Raw genomic sequence first — 19,835 nt, forward strand, 5'->3', positions numbered from 1 at the left:
GACCCTTTGGTCTGATGTAAAGGCCAACTAGGGTACATGTACTCCTGTCCAACATGCACCATGGCCCCAGACTGTTGACGAGGAGGCTTGCGGCAAGCGTAGAATTCGTTGTGCTGGTAGAAGTCTGAGCACCCATGGGGTTGGAAGGGCCTGGACTTTTGTTGCTGTTGCTGTGGCTTGAAGGGTTTTCACTATGTAACCAGGGTGTGCATGCCCAAGGACTTCATGGAACTGCCAGAGTGCTTCAAGCTAAGAAGGTGGGAATCAGTTTTCTGTATGAATAACCCCCCACAATCAATGGGGGGGGCCTTGAATTTTTTGCTGGACTGCTGGTGGAAGGCCCGATGGTTGTAGCCAGGCCACATGGTGCAAGGCGATGCCCAAGGTGCTAGACCAGGTTGCCGCATCACCCACAGCCACCTGCAGGCAAATTTCTGATGCTGCTTTACTCACCTGCAAAAGGGCCAAGAACTCCTCCCTCAGGTCTGCAGTATTGAATGGTATTGAGGTGCAGAACAAGAGGAATCATGGGAAGGTTTGGAACAATAGCTGATACAACAAAGAATGTTGCAGTTTTATGCAACAGAAAGCCATATTAAAATCTTAGCAGATGCTTCAGAGACTGCGTCTACACTATGAGGCGTCTACACTATGAGATAAAATCGATTTTATTAAAATCGATTGCTTAACACTGGGTTTTATCCATTCAAAATTGAGCATCTTCACCTTCCCATACACTACCCACAAAATTGACTTACTGCTGCCACACACAAGTAGCTTAAATTGAGTTCTGCAGCAGTCTATCGTGGGAACCTATCCCACAGTTCCCTAAGCCTCGTTGCATTCTGGCCCCACAAGTAGATGTGAGTATATGATGACATCGTCCCCCATTTCATTCCCCTTGCCATGTTAAGTATGTTTAAGTAGGCACGGGTGCTACACTGGAACTCGAATGAATCATTCATAATTACGGCTTGGGGCGGCTAAAAGACCTCAGACTACAGCCAGGTTTGGACCTGCAAAAAAAAAAAAAAAAAAAAGACCCTTAGGACAAGAATATTCCCTGCTGCAAGCCTTGCTTTAGAAATGAAGTAACTGTAGAGCTACTATATTGCCTTTATTGAAACATGTATGGCTTGGCATGGTAAAAGATCCCCAGCTACAACCAGCACCCGAAAAAATCATGACATTTGACAGCCCCAAAAATCATGACTGCCCAGGGAGACCCACCACCTTCCCCTATGAACTGCATGCCTAGGCTTTATTTTGGGCTTGGATATTGATTTAGGCCCCCTGAGAAAGAGGACTCCAAGTAGACATGGGTGCTACGTTGAAAATGAAATGAATCATCAGTAATGGCTTGGGGCAGCTAACAGCCAGTAGACTTTAGACAGCCACAAAAATCATAACCCCTCACAGAGACCCTTTCAGGAACTTGAATCAGATTTAGTCCCCCTACAAAAGACGACCCTTATGTTTAAGTAGACACAGTTGCTACACTGACACTCAAATGATTCATTGAAATGGTTATGGCTCGGAGCAGCTAAAAGACCCCTGGTTACAGCCAGCCCCCAAAACCATGACCACCGAGGGACACTTTCTCTGGGTGGATAAAAGAACTCCAGCTACATCCAGCTCCCAAAAATTGTGACCACCAGGGGAGACTTGCCTCAGGTGGTTTGGGGTCAAGCCACGTGAAGCGGCTGGGCGCTGGAATTTTCCAGACTGTGTGGCACCTCCAGGGGGCAGGGTAGGGAGGGGATATGGGGATCAGGACAACATGTAAATGGCTGAAAAGAAGTTTCTCATCCTACCAGACCAGCATGACTTGCACCCCCCCACACCTCAGCCTAGCTGACACATGGTGTGGGGGCACCAGGCAGCGCCGAAAAAAAGGCAGCCAGCAGGGGTATATGCAGAACCACAGACCCCACAGCTGTGCTACTAGAGAAGAAAAAGAAAGAAGATTTTTCAGCCTCTCATGACCCTACAGCCACGGGCTTCCAGTGCTGAATTGAAACGGTCTCACTTTTGCCTTATTCCTCCACACCTGAGAGCAGTGGAGATGTCAGAGGCCAGAACAAAGAACTGTGGGATATTGTGGGGCACATGCAGGACAACTGTGGAGGCTAATGAATTTGATTTAAAGACATGGTGCATCTTCACTACCCTCCATTCAGCATCTTACATTCCAACTGAATGCTACACCTGTCAGTTTACTACGATTTTAGGATTTCAATATTATGTCGATTTTAGTGGTCCATAAGTCGAGCTCATGGAATTTACAGTGAAGACAGGCACTTGGAAACTGACTTAAAATTGATTTTATCTTGTAGTATGGATGCAGCCTGGGTTAGATGCAATGATTTTACAGAAGCATGAGGCTTGTTGACAGCCAGGGTCATTCAGTTACTGAGGCAGAAAGCAGATACACACAGATAAAAAAGGAGCCTTTAGGGATATCATTTTTAATAAAAATATTTATGGTGTGACAATGCCAGTTGGACCATTCCACAAGTCCCTGATGGTGTCATTTGGCAGTTGGCAAAAGGCCTGTATCCTAAGGATTCAAAGGATGATGATAAAGCTTCAAAAATATGGATCTGGTTGGGACCTACGTACCAGGCAGATTCACGTTCACTGCGGATGCACTTTCCAGAGCAATGGCTCCTGCAAACCCAGGGAAGACAGAGATGCAAGCCTACGCAGATTTGATTGCAAAGTCAATTCCCACATGTAACGGGGAACTGTGGTAAAGAAAGGAAACAGAGAAAGATGAATGACTGGGAATCCATAAGAAGTGATAATTCAAGGGTGACTTGAAGAAATCAGCAGTTGATAGCCAAGTATAAGAGACCACTGGAGCTGCAGACATAAATTTACTGTGATAGATGGGGTGATTTTCAAGGGCAGAAAGTTTGTAATTCCAGTGAGCCTCTGAAAAGAACTGCTACAGAAAATCCATAAGGGTCACTTAAGAATTGAGACGTACAGATTGAACCTCAATGGTCTGGCACTCTCTGGTCAGGCAACATCCATGGTCTGGTATGATTTTAATTGGGTGGATGTCTACGTATCATGGGGATGGCCATGTTTCCAGCAGACACATGAAGTTTGTTTACAGCCACCACTCCTTGTTCTGTGTTCTGTGCTGGTATTTAGTGCTAATTTATCTTAAATGTCTTCCAGGAGTGTTGGTAATTCTGCTACACAATATTGACCACCTGTGTGTGGTCTGGGAAATCTCTGGCCCAGCACCTGTAAGTTCCTGAGGGTGCTGAACTAGAGTGAGTCAACCTGTACTAACACTTGTGATTGCAACAACAGACTTGAGTGGTGTTGTATTAGCCATAGATCAATCACTACATTACTTGGGTGCTAGTAAACTCCTTTTCCTTCTTGAAATGCAAGCCATGCCATCAAGTGGAGCCAATGAGACCTTACCCAGCTCCAAAAACCTCCTGACAATCAAAATATTCAGATTATTATTCTCTTTACTCAGAAGTTTGCACACTGCGCAGTACTAACAGAAAGTCAATGACAGCTGGCATGAAGAGAATCTTCTCCTGACATGGAATTCCAGATGAAATAAATTTTTGGTGCTGAGTCTAGGCAATTTGCCCTGGATTGGGATTTTCATCACAAATCACTGAGTCCAAATTATCTTAATCAAATGTAGAAAGGCCTATAGAGGCAGTAGGGAACCTTGTGAAAAAGATATTTGACAGTGATCTGTATAACGCTTTATTGGTTTACTGAAGTGTATACCTCTGAAAAATGGCTTTTCTTCAGCTTAGCTGTTATGGGAAGAAAGATCAGATGTCATGTACCAATTGCTCATAACTTGCCAAAACTTCATAACAATGAAACCACTTGGAGAGTGAAGGAAAATCAGAAATGGAATCAGAAATATTATTTTGGCAAAAGGACCTATGATCTCCCAACTTTTAACCAGGCGAAAGAGGCACAACTCTTCAGGCACGCTCCAATACTTGCGGCCAAAGAGATACTGTTAAATAAAAGCTTCAGCAAAGGCTTTATGCAGTTCAAACAGCCAGGGGGCATACCTCAATGTAAGCAAAGAGATTTAAAATTAATCTCAGAAAGTCCCCACACGCTGGCAAGTGATGTGGCCTGGCATTTCCCATCTGATGGGTCCTTTTTCAAAACACAAAGGAGATACTGCCAAGGAATGAGAGAAGAACTCAGACACTAATGGAAGGCTGGCAATGAGAAGATCAGAGTAGGTGATCAAACATCCTGCACAACTCAGAGACACTTACTAATCTGCCAGGAGAAGGGGTATTTGAGGAAAGTGAACAGTAAAGATTCACGAGAGAATGATGTATTGAGAACTTCTCCTTGCTGAATAGTTGATGCATTGGGTGTGCAGAAATGTATTAGCTGGGTGGAGAATCTAAGAAATGTGTTATTAGGGAGTTGTTAACTATTTACATATGAATTAATTAATTTTTCTTTTAGATGGAAGCTGTAGAAGGAAGTTAAAATAACACAACTCTTTTCTGTCCAATGCCCCCTTTAAGTTTCAGCACTAAGTGCCTGAACCAGCGCCTATCAAGCCAGTGGGCAGTCTCCTGAGATTATGGAGGCCCGGGACCTGAGAAATCTCACAAGAGCCAAAGGTCTGGTATGTAGGACAGCGGAATCTCACAGCACCTGCAGGGGTGCTCCAGAAGGCGGTATGGGTAAGCCAGGGAGAGAAAAGATTTGCTGTACCCTTAAGAAGTCTTCTTGCGCCATTTCCTCCCCATCCCTGGACACTTACAAGGGCTATGGAAAATTCTGACACACCCTGCCCAGAATATTGCATAGTCTTTTGGGTTGTAACTAGCAGTTGGTTTGTCTCAATTGAGAAGTCACTTAACCCCAAATCCTCAAACATTTTTAAGCACCTAACTCCCATTGACAGGGACGATTTCCCAGAGCCACCCCATCATGTCCTCTCCCATTTGGGGCTCTGGGCTTCAAGGGAGGCTTTAGTCCAGTGGAGGGTTGGGGTGAGGGGGTGCCTTTTGGCCAGAGCTTCTGCCCAGGACCTTCTGCAGGTTTGAAATCATAATGATCATATTTATGCTCTGGCTGACTCAAGAGGACTTTAAAACAGGGTGGGCAATAATTCTTGATGTCGGGGGTGTCACTCAAGGTGGTCAAGGCCCACACTCTTCCATGATGTTGACATGGCATGGGGTCTGGGATGGAAGTAGGGTGCAGAAGGAAGCTTGGGGTAAGAGACTGGGGTGCAGAAGAGTGTATGGAATGTGGGGGAAGTTTGGGTAAAGGAGAGGATTATGACCTGGGACAAGGGACTAGGGTGCAGGAGTGGGAACAGAGTTGAGGAGGGGTGTGGCTGCAGGAGATGATTCTGACCTGGTGAAGGGGTGGAAAAGAGATGCAGCATCTGGGAGCAAGATGTGACCGGGTGGGGATGCAGGGGTCTGGGCTGTGACCTCGTGCAGGGGAGTGGAGTGCCAGGTCGGGGAGAGGTTTCTGGCCAGGGTCTGAGAGAGGGTGGTAACCTTGGACAGGAGTTCAGGAGAGGGTGCAGGGACACGGGTTGTGACCAGGGGTAGGGGCTTGGGGTGCAGGGTGTGAGAGGGGGTTGTAACCTGGAGCAGAGTGAAGGATGGAATGCAGTGTCTGGGAGAGGGCTAGGCGCAGGAGTGGGGGCAGCAGGTTTGGGTTATGTGGGGTGTGGTTAGCAGCCCTTCAAGCCAGTTTTCATGAGTTCTGAGTGGTGGTGGGGCAGTCCAGGAGCCATATGAAGCTCCCAGGGCCAGATCTAGCAATTTGGTGTTCAGATATGGTCTGCAGGCCACATTTGCCTCATCGTGATTTAAGCCCTACAAATGAATTTCGATGGGAATTAAAGGTATATAGACATCTTTGAGGATCTGTGTCTTAATGGCCCTGTGATTTAGTTTCCTATCTGTAAATTGGACATAATCATATATTGTCTGCATATCCCCCAATTTGTCCATGTGCTGTATTTCAACTGAAATTCTTGGAGACCTCTTCTAGAAATGTGTAGTGCTTTACACATAGACTCAGCGCTCAACTGGGTCTGAAGGTGAAAATACAATATAAAAAATTACTTTTTTATAGTCTGTCTTTAATGCTAAAGCTAGATTTGTAACTAAACCTTGCTTTTATATAGGCTAGTGTCTTTCATAGAGAATCTCAAAGCAAAATGGAACCCAGGAGGCAGTGGTCTCCTCTGGACACTGGAGTTATGTATGCACTAAAAGAATCCTGAAGACTGTGTTTTTTAAATTCACTTTCAAGGGGCCCCATCTTTCCAGTGAAACTTCATACTGTAGTGCCAGAAGAGAACCGGGATGATAGCACATCTGTTAGACCTCAGTAACACCTTCTAATTTTCCGTAACAAAAGAAATCAGAGGTAACTCCTCATTCTGAAGTTTCCATTCTGTGATAGTGATTTGCAGACAGGAAGTCAATGTACCATTGCAGACTGCATTAAGAAGCAAACTCTGCTCATTTTGATTTAAAAGGAACCTCAGAAACTTGTGTTCCTTTTTAACATACACCAGAAATGTCAATTGAAACCTGAGCATTTCAAGCGTAACAACTAATTGCAATTTCAAAATTAAACTCCAGGTCATTTTATTAACAGCTATGTAATTTCAGTCCCAAAATTGATCTGAGTTAAAAGATGCCATTTAGTTTTGGGGCCTGTAAACTTTAACTGACACCTCTGGCTATGGTCACACTACAGTGATCTGCCAACAGAAGTCGCTATCAGAAACAATTTCCGGACAAAATTTCTGTCAGAGTGCAGCCACACACAAAAGCCAATTGGAAGAGCATCCTGCTCTGTTGACAGAGTGGCTGGACTACTTTGGCTGTGAAACGGACGAGGACACAGGCAGAATGCAATGGGACCCTAGTTAAGGTATATTCCATAGAAGCCGCTCTCCCAGCAAAATAGGCACCTGGAAGCACAGCAGACTGGGCTGCCCATTGTTCTGGATGTTCTGTCTGTCGATAGGAATATGGGGATTTCGAAGTTCCTGGGGTCCTTTCGGAAAGGACCCCTTCTGGACGAGCCAGCTGGGAGCGAGACGCCTCAATTTTGAAGAGCCGCAGCCACTGGCATGCTAATGAGGTGCTGAATATGTAGTTCAGCGCCTCGTTAGTAATCTTCGAAATGGCCATTTCCATGGCCATTTCAAAGGTTTGGGCTAGTGTAGACATGGCCTATGTCATTCAATGAGGCCATAAACCATAAAGGGGTAGCCTAGTATTCCCCTCAGCTAGGTGGTGGGCTGGCTACAAAGCACCCTGGCATAGGAAACATATGGGAGGGTGAAAAAAGAGGGCATTATCAGAGCAATTGATGTGCCAGTGAGCCTTGTGTGGTGCGATGGCTCCTGAATATATATCGTAACTCATAACTGCTACTAATAAAGAGTTAGGTCATTTCATAGCCTAATGTATGTAACATAAACATAATCATTGTTATTGCATCCATGAGTGTTACTGCATGTTGAATCTCTCTAGTCCAGCACTCCTGGGACCTGACTGATATTGAATGAGAGCATTTGTTGGACCATGGGAGGTCAATAACAAAATAACATGGGAAGTATTTTAAAGAAGTCTTACTGAAGGCACAGGAACAAACAATCCCACTGCATAGTAAGAAATGCAAACATGGTAGGCAACCAGCTTGGCTTAACAAGGAAATCCTTAGTCAGCTTAAATTCAAAAAGGATGCATACAAGAAATGGAAACGTAGACACTTGACTAAGGAGGAGTATAAACATACGGCTGGAGAATGCCGGGCAGTAATTAGGAAAGCGAAAGCACAATTGGAACTGCAGCTAGCAAGGGATGTGAAGAGTAACAAGAAGGGTTTCTACAGGCATGTGAACAATAAACAGGTTATCAGAGAAGGTGTGGGGCCGTTACTGGATGAGGGAGGTAACCTAGAGACAGATGATGCAGGAAAAGCTGAAGTACTCAATGCTTTTTTTGCCTGAGTCTTCACGGACAAAGTCAGCTTCCCCATGACGGTACTGGACGATGCAGTATGGGAAGGTGGAGGGCAGCCATCTGTGGGGAAGGAACAAGTTCTGAGCTATCTAGAAAAACTAGATGTGCAGAAGTCCATGGGTCTGGATTTAATGCACCCCAGGGTACTGAGGGAATTGGCAGAGGTCATTGCTGAACCTTTGGCCATTATCCTTGACGACTCTTGGAGATCAGGGAAGATACCGGATGACTGGAAGAAGGCAAACATAGTGCCCATCTTTAAGAAAGGAAAGAAGGACAATACAGGGAACTGTAGACCCGTCAGCCTTACCTCAATCCCTGGGAAAATAATGGAGGGAATCCTCAAGGAATCCATTTTGGAGCACTTGGAAGAGGGGAAAGTGATCAAAAGTAGCCAACATGGATTCACCAGGGGCAAGTCCTGCCTGACTAATCTGATTAGCTTCTACGATGAGGTAACAAGCTCTGTGGACATGGGGAAGTAAGTGGATGTGATATACCTTGACTTCAGCAAGGCTTTTGATATGGTCTCCCACAACATTCTTGTCCATAAGTTAAGGAAATATGGATTGGATCCTTGGACTATAAAATGGATAGAAAGCTGGCTTGATGGTCGGGCCCAACGGGTAGTGGTCAATGGCTCAATATCTGGATGGCGGTCTGTTTCAAGAACCATGCCGCAAGGCTCGGTTCTGGGCTGGTGTTATTCAACATCTTTATTAATGACCTGGATGAGGGACTGGATTGCACCCTCAGCAAGTTTGCAGATGACACAAAACTAGGGGGAGAGGTAGATTCGTTGGAGGGTAGAGAGAGAATCCAGAGGGACCTGGATAAATTGGATGACTGGGCCAAAAGAAATCTGATGTGGTTCAATAAGGAGAAGTGTAGAGTCCTGCACCTGGGGTGGAAGAATCCCAAGCATTGTTACAGGCTGGGGACCGACTGGCTCAGCAGCAGTATGATGGAAAGGGACCTAGAGGTTATGGTGGTGAAAGGCTGGATATGAGTAAACAGTGTGCCCTTGTAGCCAAGAAGGCTAATGGCATACTAGGGTGCATTAGGAGGAACATTTTGAGCAGATCTAGAGACGTAATTATTCCTCTTTATTCGGCACTGGTGAGGCCACATCTGGAATATTGTGTCCAGTTTTGGCCCCCCCAGTATAAAAAGAATATGGATTTGCTGGAGCAGGTTCAGCGAAGGGCAACAAAAATGATTAAGGGTCTGGAGCGCAAGACCTGTGAGGATAGGCTGAGGGATTTGGGCTTGTTTAGTTTCCAGCAGAGAAGACTTAGAGGTGATTTAATAGCAGCCTTCAACTTCCTGAAGGGGAGCTCTAAAAAAGGAGGGTGAGAAACTGTTCTCAGTGGTGTCAGATGGCAGAAGAAGGAAAGGTGTAGGTTAGATATTAGGAAAAACTACTTCACCAGGCGGGTGGTGAAGCATTGGAATGCGTTGCCTAGAGAGGTGATGGATTCTCCATCCCTTGAGGTTTTTAAGTGCCGGCTGGACAAAGTCCTGTCTGGGATGACTTCGTGGGGGTTGATCTTGCTTGAAGCAGGGGGGCTGGACTAGATGACCTCCTGAGGTCCCTTCCAGCCCTGTGATTCCGTGATTCTGTGCATACTGTCTAATAGCATTACTAACACGTCCATGGCTTACTTGGCTCTTAGAAAATATTTAGGGGTTAATTAGTACTAAATAAAATCACAGAACACTGACAGCCAGGACTCATGGGCTACGTCTACACGTGAAGCCAACATCGAAATAGGCTATTTCGATTAATAACGTCTACACGTCCTCCAGGGCTGGCAACGTCGATGTTCAACTTCGACGTTGCGTGGCACCACATCGAAATAGGCGCTGCGAGGGTACATCTACACGCCAAAGTAGCACACATCGAAATAAGGGTGCCAGGCACAGCTGCAGACAGGGTCAGAGGGAGGACTCAACAGCAAGCCACTCCCTTAAAGGGCCCCTCCCAGACACAGTTGCACTAAACAACACAAGATCCACAGAGCTGACAACTGGTTGCAGACCCTGTGCCTGCAGCATGGATCCCCAGCTGCCGCAGAAGCAGCCAGAAGCCCTGGGCTAAGGGCTGCTGCCCACGGTGACCATAGAGCCCCGCAGGAGCTGGAGAGAGAGCATCTCTCAACCCCCCAGCTGATGGCCTCCATGGAGGACCCAGCAATTTCGACGTTGCGGGACGCGGATCGTCGACACGGTCCCTACTTCGACGTTGTACGTCGAAGTAGGGCGCTATTCCGATCCCCTCATGAGGTTAGCGACTTCGACGTCTCGCCGCCTAACGTCGAAGTTAACTTCGAAATAGCGCCCGACGCGTGTAGCCACGACGGGCGCTATTTCGAAGTTAGTGCCGCTACTTCGAAGTAGCGTGCACGTGTAGACACAGCTATGGTTATTAATCAACCTTCATGGGACTAAAGGAAATGGGCACACCTATGATAAGTGGGCATCAAGATAACTAAAATTAAGCTGGATTATGGATTTTGACGGGTGAGTGAGTGCTGGAATGAAGTGCTTCAAGCTGTTTACTCTTAAGTGTGCTACCTCAATATTGCATGACTATCTTAAATAAAAACACACACTCAGGCTAGCCCTAGCTCAAAACACACTGTAGCCCTAGCTCAAAATAATTTACACAACCTGAGCTAGCTTATTTCAAAACTTGTGCAGGCTACACTGCAATGGGGTTTGAAATCATGAGCTAGTTTGAGTTTCCCGGTAACCTTCATGCTATGAGGGCTACAGGGAACTAAATACCACACTCAGTAGTATGGAAATATGAGCATGGTGTTTGGCCAAGCTGTTTCTATTTTGGGATACAAATACATCTTGATATACAATATACAGTGTAGCCATAGCCTCTGTGTATTATAGAGTTTTACAGCAGATTCTAATTAAGCAATAATAACAGTAGCATTTCCCTGTCACCTGTGTCCCAGAAAATTGGATTTTTTCCACTTAATGTGAACATTTTCCACAAGCAATTATGGAACCAGGAGGAAAGCTTTCATTAAGCAGCGGGTATAACATACTACACATTCATCCTACACTTCTGAGGTGAAAAGAAGATTTAGTAAGATTTTTCTGCAATGCACAGACAATCCTCAACATACGGGATATCATTGTTATAATTATTTGTGTGGGATTTATGTTTCAAAGAGTACAGAGTGCAGTCAGAGCTCAATGCTGGAACCCTGTTTTGTGCATCTAAATCTAAACTTGGATACCAGAACTAATAAATTAGAACTTACAGAGAAGAAATAGTTTCTGGGCTTTATTTTTCATGTTCTCTGCTATTGCCAGTTGCAGGAATGCAACAAAGCAGAATCTTCAAGCACTGCACATCCACATTTATTATGCTGTTCTGCACTGCCAGGCAAGAGCCACAGGACAGAAATTTCAGATTGAAGCATACGCACAGATATGGGCTACACCTTCAGATTCCTCTTTATGAGGTCTTTAGTTGTGTCCTTTCCTGAGCTCTACCCACCCATCACCCCACCGTATCCCAGTTTGGTTTCAGAAAGGCAGAATATCTTCATGCCCAGCCTATTTAAGTTTTTGTCCAAAAAGCAGGCTTTTTTTGTCATAGGAATAAAACACCAAATACTAGAGAACATGAGACAGGGGTATGATTAATTCATCTGTGCACTCAAGTTTTTAAAATTTTCTTTTCCTTTTAAAGAGCCATATATAAATGAAGCTGGGAGATGGGTAGGCATGGAGTATATGGGTAGTGAATACATACATTATCAGTTAGATGCTTTCATTTTTTGTTCTCTGTAACTATTTTGGTCTAATGGCAATCTCCCCTATGCAATTAGCTCTTTAACGTCTGCTGAGTGCTCCATTCCTAAATTTTATAATCTCCAGGCTATCACAAAGAATCATGTTTCCTAAAGTATCATTACTGTTTATTATAGCTGCAAAATCTAAATGCTTATAATAATTCAGCTTATCAACAGTTGTCACGCTGATTCAGTCTGTGCAAATTTAGGCTTTCTGGTATTTACAAGTAAATTGTTTACAGAGATGTATTCAAGCTCATTTGTTCTGCACTATACGGTCGTGTTATAACTGTCTATGGGGCAGTAGATTTGCATTGCCTGACTAGGGCTACGTCTACACGTGAAGCCTACTTCAAAGTAGCTTATTTCGATGTAGCGACATCGAAATAGTCTATTTCGATGAATAATGTCTACACGTCCTCCAGGGCTGGCAACGTCAATGTTCAACTTCGACGTTGTGCAGCACCACATCGAAATAGGCGCTGCGAGGGAACGTCTACATGCCAAAGTAGCACACATCGAAATAGGGATGCCAGGCACAGCTGCAGACAGGGTCACAGGGCGGACTAGCGCTTCCGGGGCAACAGCTAGCCGCTCCCTTAAAGGGCCCCTCCCAGACACACTCAGCCTGCACAGCACGCGGTCTGCAGAGCCATAGGCACACAGACCTCGGGCGACGCAGGCATGGACCCCCAGCAGCAGCAGCAGCAGCAGCCAGAGGTCCACCCAGCCCTTCCGGCAGGAGCAGGGCTCGCCCTGATCCATGCCATGCGGGAGGCAGCTGAGCACCTCCTTGCCACACCGGAGGAGGAGCAGCCCTCAGGGAAGCAGGGCTCAACCCCCAACCCTGCAGCACCCCGACCCCCGCCCCCGCCTCACACGCCGCCGCCTGTGGAGCTACCCCACCAGCACTGACTGGTGGGAGCAGCTGGTGCTTGAGGAGTGGGACGACGACCACTGGCTCAAGAACTTCAGGATGAGCCGGCAGACATTTATGGAGCTGTGCCAGTGGCTCACCCCCGCACTCAGGCACCAGGGGACTGCCATGCGGCATGCCCTCATCGTGGAGAAACGGGTCGGCATTGCTGTCTGGAAGTTGGCCACTCCAGACAGCTACCGATCCGTGGGCCAGCAGTTTGGTGTCAGCAAGGCCACCGTCGGGGCTGTCCTTATGGAGGTAAGAGGACCCACGGTGGGGGTAGGGCAGGGGGGCCCTGGCAGGGCAGGGCAGGGCTGGGCCACGCACACCCTGCTCACCCCTCATTGGTGCTCTCCCATGTGCTTTCCCTGCAGGTCGTGCATGCCACCAATGCCATGCTCCTCCACAGGCTCGTGGAACCTGGCTGGGGAACCCAGATGCCACCATCGTGGGCTTTGCCACACTGGGCTTCCCCAATTGCTTCGGGGCTCTGGACGGGACGCACATCCCCATCCCCGCCCCACAACACAGTGGAGGACGGTACATCAACCACAAGGGCTACCACTCAGTGGTCCTCCAGGCCTTGGTGGACAGCTGGGGCTGTTTCCAGGACGTTTATGTGGGCTGGCCTGGCAGCACCCACGACGCCCAGGTTTTCTGGAACTTGGGCCTATGCCTCCGGCTGGAGGCGGGGACCTATAACCCCCAGCGGGAGATCCCTGTGGGGGACACCACCATGCCCCTCTGCGTCATCGCAGATGCGGCCTACCCCCTCCGGCCCTGGCTCATGCACCCGTACATGGGGCATCTCTCTGCCAGCCAGGAGCGGTTCAACCAGCGCCTGAACCACGCGCGCCAGATGGTGGAGCGCTCATTTGGCCGCCTCAAAGGGCACTGGAGATGTCTCCTGACCCGCCTGGATGTGGGCCCCAACAACATCCCCCAGATTGTGGGAGCCTACTGCGCCCTGCACAATTTGGTGGAGAGCAAGGGGGAGGCCTTTTTTCAGGGCTGGGCTGTGGAAGCCGGCACGGGCGACGTGCAGCCACCCGCTGCCCCCAGTCGGCAGGTGGACCCCGAAGGGACCCGGGTCCGGGAGGCCCTGCGGGCCCACTTTGAGGAGGCCGCGGGGTGAACTCTGCCAGGCCCCCCACTGCGCCCCCCCCTTCCTCCACAACACTCCCTGCCCCTACGCCCACACCACGGAGCTCCCAACAGCACACCCCCCCCCACTTCTCCTGTACAAATGACAGCACGCACTTATGGCTAAAATTAAACTGGTTTTTCTTTTAGAACTGTTTTTTTGGAACTATAATTAAAACAAGAACAAACTATATACAAGACTTCTTTAACAAAAGTAATGTCTACAAATAAAACAATAATAATAAAAAAGTTTGCATATAATAATATGGGTCTGTTGTTCAATAAAAAGAAAACCAGGGATGATAAGGAAGGGGAGAACTATTTACATGGGGGGGACGGGGCAAAGGGGGGCACAAATATAAATGAAACTGTTCATCATAGTCCTTTTGTGGAAATTAACTATATACAAGGGGGGAGGGGGCACGTCCCGGGCCCCACGCCCCTGAAGTCCGGCACTGGGGGTGGGCAGCCGGGAGCCCTGCCTCGGCCGCAGCCCTGTCCGGTGCTGGCTGGGGGCCGTGCGGACCGGAAGATATGTCCGGCAAGTCTCAGCCGGCCCCAGGTGTTCCTCGGCGGTCCAGCCCTCGGTGGTGGGTGGCGGGGCGACGGCGGACGGGACGGCGACGTGCGGAGCAGCAGGTGGTGCGGCGGGTGGAGCAGGCAGGGCGGGCGCTGCGGCGGCCGGCACGGCATGGGGGGGCCAAGTAGTCCACCAGGCGGTTGAATGTGTCCATGTAGGCCCCCCATGCCTCTTGGCGCCAGGCCAGCGCCCGCGCCTGCAGGTCCAGGCAGCGTTGCTCCATCTGCAGGCGCTGCTCTGCAACCTCCAGCTGCCAATGATGGATGGCCAGCAGCTGGGGGTCTGTCGCCGTTGGGTGTTGTTGCTGGGTCCGCCGTCTAGCCTGCCGTGGGGCTGGTCGGTCCTCAGCCGAGGGGCTTGCCTGGAGCGATGGCCCTGGAGGGGTCTCCGGTTCCACTGATGCCTCGCCGGCGCTCTGTTCCGGTCCTTCCGATGGTGCAGCTGCGGAACACAGGAGGAGGGGGGGGAAGAAGAATGGAGACATGCGTTAGCGTGGGCCCCGAGCCGTGGCCCTTGTCCCCCCACCCCTGTGCTGCAGGTTCCCCATCCCCGTCCCCGGGAGATGCTGCTGTGATGGATGGGGTTCAGGGGTCCCCCTGCACTGCACCCCGTCCCCTGGCGGGAGTGACTCTCACTTCACTCAGCAGGGTCTGATAGGAGAGGTTTCTTAGGCCACAGATGCCCAGTTTCTCCCAGGAGTGACAGCACAGCAGTCAGAGACAGTCCTTCCAACCCGTCATGGGGAGAAGACCCGAAGGGGGGCCCCTCTGGGATGTAGCTTTCCCCCTCCTCAGGCTGGCTGCCTTCCAGCTCCCCCTTCCCCTAGCCTCTACCTGCTGCCTCCGCCCCGATTCAAAGCCAGCTCGGCTCCTCCCTCCTCTTTGTTCAGGGCTGAGGTGTCACCTGCCAGCTGTAGCCCCTGGATCATCCTTTGCCCCTGGGAGCTATTCAGCTTGTTGCTCATATCTAGCCTGAGTCTCCCTTTTGCACTCCCCCGACTCCATCACATGCTGCTGCTGCTGCGGGGTGTCCCACCCACTCCTCCCGGGGGACCCTCGAGGTTCCGCTCCCCCCTGCCCCGGGGATGGGGCATGGCACTGTCGTGCTGGGGGGAGGAGGGGCTGATGCACTTCTGTGAGGGACATGGCCCTGCTGTCCTTGGGGCCATGGCCATGTGGGGGGCCCTGGGCACATATCTATTACCCCCGCCCCTCAACCCCGGGGGTGTACTCCAGAGGGAGGTACATACCTGTCGGTCCACTCCCACGGTCCGGAGATCCCCGGGGGGCAGACACCCGGCTGCTGCTCCGGGAGGGCAGGAGGAGGATCTGCAGCCTGGACTCTGCAGAGGAGGAGCCCCCCCCCCTCCTCCTCCTCCTGCCACGATGGCCTGGGGGTGGGCTCCAGGGGGGGCCCCCAGGGTGCGGGGCTTACCTCCGGGGCGGACTCTGGCTGCAGGGCCTGCTGGGGCTCGTCGGCCGAGGTGTCAAGGGTGGCCGGAGGGGAGGAGGTATGCCGGGGGCCCAGGATGTCCCTGAGCTCCCTGTAAAAGGGGCAAGTGATGGGGGCGGCCCCAGATCGGCCGGCCGCATCCCAGGCCTGGGTGTTACCCTGCGGCAGCTCCTTAACCTTAGTCCTGACGTGGTCAGGAGTGCGGGCAGGGTGACTCCGGGCGGCCAGGCCCTCAGCCAGCCGAGCGAACGCATCCGTGTTCCGCCTCTTGCTCCCCATTTCCTGGAGCACCTGCTCCTCGCTCCAGAATCCCAGCAGGTCCCGCAGCTCGGCCTCTGTCCAGGAGGGGCCCCGCTGCCGCTTCCTAGCCTGGCTGCCTGCCTGGCTGGCCTGGCTGCTCTGGCTCCCCTTGGGGGGGTCCTCTTGGGGCGCTGGGGGGGCTGCCGGGCAGCCATGGCAGGTGCTGGCCCTGTTCTGGGTGGCTGAGGGACGTGCAGGCTGGTCGCGTGTCTGGGCTGCCGCCTGCACGTTCCCTCAGCTTCCTGCACAGGAAGAGAGGGGGAGGGGACCTTTAAGGGGCCGCTCCACGCGGCCACCATTGAGCTGAGGGGCTGGGGAGAGCGTCTCTCAACCCCTCAGCTGATGGCCGCCATGGATGACCCCGCAATTTCGATGTTGCGGGACGTGCAACGATTATACGGTCCCTACTTCGACGTTGAACATCGAAGTAGGGCGCTATTCCCATCCCCTCATGGGGTTAGCGGCTTCGACGTCTCGCCGCTTAACGTCGATGTTAACTTCGAAATAGCGCCCGACACGTGTAGCCGTGAAAGGCGCTATTTCGAAGTTAGTGCCGCTACTTTGAAGTAGCATGCACGTGTAGACACGGCTTTACTGATTCTTGGTCATTAGAGTTCACAGTGAAATGAGATCAAAGGCATTAGAATAGTAGAAATAGAGTTTGATATTTTAAGTAGAATCAGTTAAAACAACCATTTAACATTCTATAGCAATGCATATCTACAGCGGCTGTGAATCTGGTTCACTGTGTTTAAAATTACTTAATAGCAAGAGTAATTTTTTTGAAAAATAGAGGGGAAAGTAATTCTCAAAAATCCAATAGCTCCTATGGGTCTCCAACATATAAGCAGAGCCCCTCCTGAAACTGCCAAATTGTTAATCTTTGTTTTCCAAAAAAGAAAAATTCACAAGGAACCTCTCTATCCACTCTTGGAAAAACTTTGAATAGAAAAGGAAGCTTGGGTCATTGTTGAAGCTAGAGTTAGTTACTGTGGTTTAAAAATAGAAGCATCTTTGATTGAAAACTAATACCATTGAATGAAACTACTTTTTGAGAACATGATTGGGTTCTGAATTCTTAGCAACCCTTTGAATACAAAAACACTGAGCAAAGTTGACACAAATCAAGACACAGTATCCATCCATGACTGCGCACATGCAGGATTTGTCCTTCAATAAGCACCTTCATAAGATTATTAGGAAATAGAAGGGTGCCTGTGCTTGGCTAAAAATGACATTTCCTCCACTTAATTAATCCAGAACAGAATCTTTCATTACAGTCTCTGCAATGTCCTTTCAGTCTTTTTCAGGAATCTTTTTGCTCTTTGCCATTACTATTGTTTCCATGCCCTAGTGTGAGCTTTCTGTTTGAATCCATGGCCAACTCTTAAGTTACCTATAAATCAAGGGCTCAAAACGGATGATCTTTTACAAAACATGGTGCCCCCAAAGCTGCATAATAGATACATTGATTCGCATGTAGTTACCTCCCCAGACTTAAGTGCTGTACATTTCTCTAGATCAGCCTTTCTTTATCTTTTGTTTTGTGATTACAGCAAATCCTGGACTTAACCGCATGGTCAGAATGTAGGACGTAGTCACATGCAGAAGTTTCACACCACTGTCTTACTGTGCAATCTTCTATTCTGAAATTTCTATGACCTGAGCCCTAGTTTTTTTGGTTTTTCAAATTAAGCCCTCTAAAAATAAATTTGAATTCCAATGACTGGAATTATTTTACTCAATTCCCTTGTTACAGATGTTGCTGCAGAAATCCACGTAAGTGCCCCTGCCTTGACATCCTCTAGTGCTGTGGAAATACCTTAAGAAAATGTTGATGGTGGGTACAAGTAGCTGGAGGGAAACAGTTTTATTATGTCAAAGTTATAATAAAAGTAGACGTCCTTCTACTGCATATTGAAGCACTGGCAAATACTCTTATTTTACTGAAGTCACCAGTACTTTTCTTTTTCCAGCGCTCAGCATTACTTCATCTTTCTCCACAGCAGCCCGGTGTTGAAATCTTGCCCCCAAAGTCCATGGCAAAAGTACAGTTTCACTCTGATTAGGCACACTAAATGCTTCAGTTTGGCAAATGTTAGACTAGACAAGCCTTAAGGTGCCTTCTAATCCTATGGTTCTATAAAAATAAAGTTCCTTACTGCTGTTGCGAAGTCTCATAACGCCTGATGTGTCTGACATAGAAAATATGATTTTGAAAGCCAGGTCCTGAGCAGGGGCAAACTAAAGCAGCTCCACTCCTATCAAAGTGTTACAGTGATTTAATCCAGTTGAGGAGCTCGCCATGTCTTTCTATTAGAAAAATCTCAAAGCATTTCATCATCAACAATGAACTGATCACCAATATCCCTCTGCAAGCAAGCTAATTACATGTTTTGCAGATGGGTGGGGGAAGGGGAATAAGTAACTAACTAGGGAAGTTGTCCATGGTCCCGTATCCACTCTCCCACAAAGAGAGGAGTATAAGGTTACAGCTACACTTGTGGAATAGTAATAGAGAGAGAGACATGCTAGTCTATATTCTATCAAAACAAAAAAGCAGTCCAGTAGCACTTTAAAGACTAGCAAAATAGTTTATTAGGTGAGCTTTCGTGGGACAGACCCACTTCTTCAGACCATAGCCAGACCAGAACAGACTCAGTATTTAAGGCACAGAGAACCAAAAATTGTTATCAAGGTAGACAAATCAGAAAAATTGTAAAGAAGGTGGGCAAATCAGAAGAGCAGAGGGGTAGTAGGAGGGGGGCAAGTCAAGACTCAGAGCCCCTCTTCTCTTCTGATTTGCCCATCTTGATTACACCTTTTCTGATTTGTCTACCTTGACAACAATTTTTGGTTCTCTGTGCCTTAAATATTGAGTCTGTTCTGGTACCGCTATGGTCTGAAGAAGTGGGTCTGTCCCACGAAAGCTCCCCCACCACCTAATAAATTATTTTGTTAGTCTTTAAAGTGCTACTGGACTGCTTTTTTGCTGAGCTACACTTGTGCTGCTTGTTTCACTGGTGATAGCAGTGACGTAGGCAGACTGCCATACTTGGGCTGGGAGAGCAATGACAGAAGGGTGGTGGTAGGAACCATCAGGGCCACCCTCTGCCCCTCCAGCCCCAAAATGGGCAATAACTGCTTGGGTCCAGGGCCCTGCAAAAGCGAGGTGGGCTGAAAAAAATGTGCACTCCCACCTGCATTGCTGCCCTGTTCAGCACGGCTCTGGGGAAGCAAGAGCAGGGACATGCCCAGCTTCACCCTGCTGGGGAGTAGGGTAGGGCACTGGAGCACCAGGCAGGGTGGGGAACTAGCTGATTGCCCTTTGCCCCAACCCCAGCCAGCTCCAGGCTCCAGGCGGTGGAGCTCCAGGCAGTGGAGCCAGACGAACCCTGTTGCCCAATGATCTGGAGTTTTGGGTGGGCAGAGCAGGATGAGCTCTGGGGCAGGAGCAGAAGGTGGATGGGGTGGGAAGGGGGTGAATGGGCCCAGATGATAAGTGTGTGGGGCACTCATCTGTGGTTACTCATCTGTGGCTTGTATTGAACCAGTGAAAGAAAAGCACAGCCTTATGTATTCACTTA

The 19,835-nt window shown here is 48.9% G+C and overlaps 1 protein-coding gene across 1 annotated transcript in view; it reads left to right on the top strand.

Moving 5' to 3' along the window:
- The window catches only part of GALNT18 (polypeptide N-acetylgalactosaminyltransferase 18), a 564,545-nt gene that overhangs the window by 541,168 nt on the left and 3,542 nt on the right, over positions 1 to 19,835 (top strand). The window lies entirely within an intron of this gene.

The sequence above is a fragment of the Carettochelys insculpta genome, chromosome 6, assembly GCF_033958435.1.
Source record: "Carettochelys insculpta isolate YL-2023 chromosome 6, ASM3395843v1, whole genome shotgun sequence".
NCBI classification, from domain to species: domain Eukaryota; kingdom Metazoa; phylum Chordata; order Testudines; family Carettochelyidae; genus Carettochelys; species Carettochelys insculpta.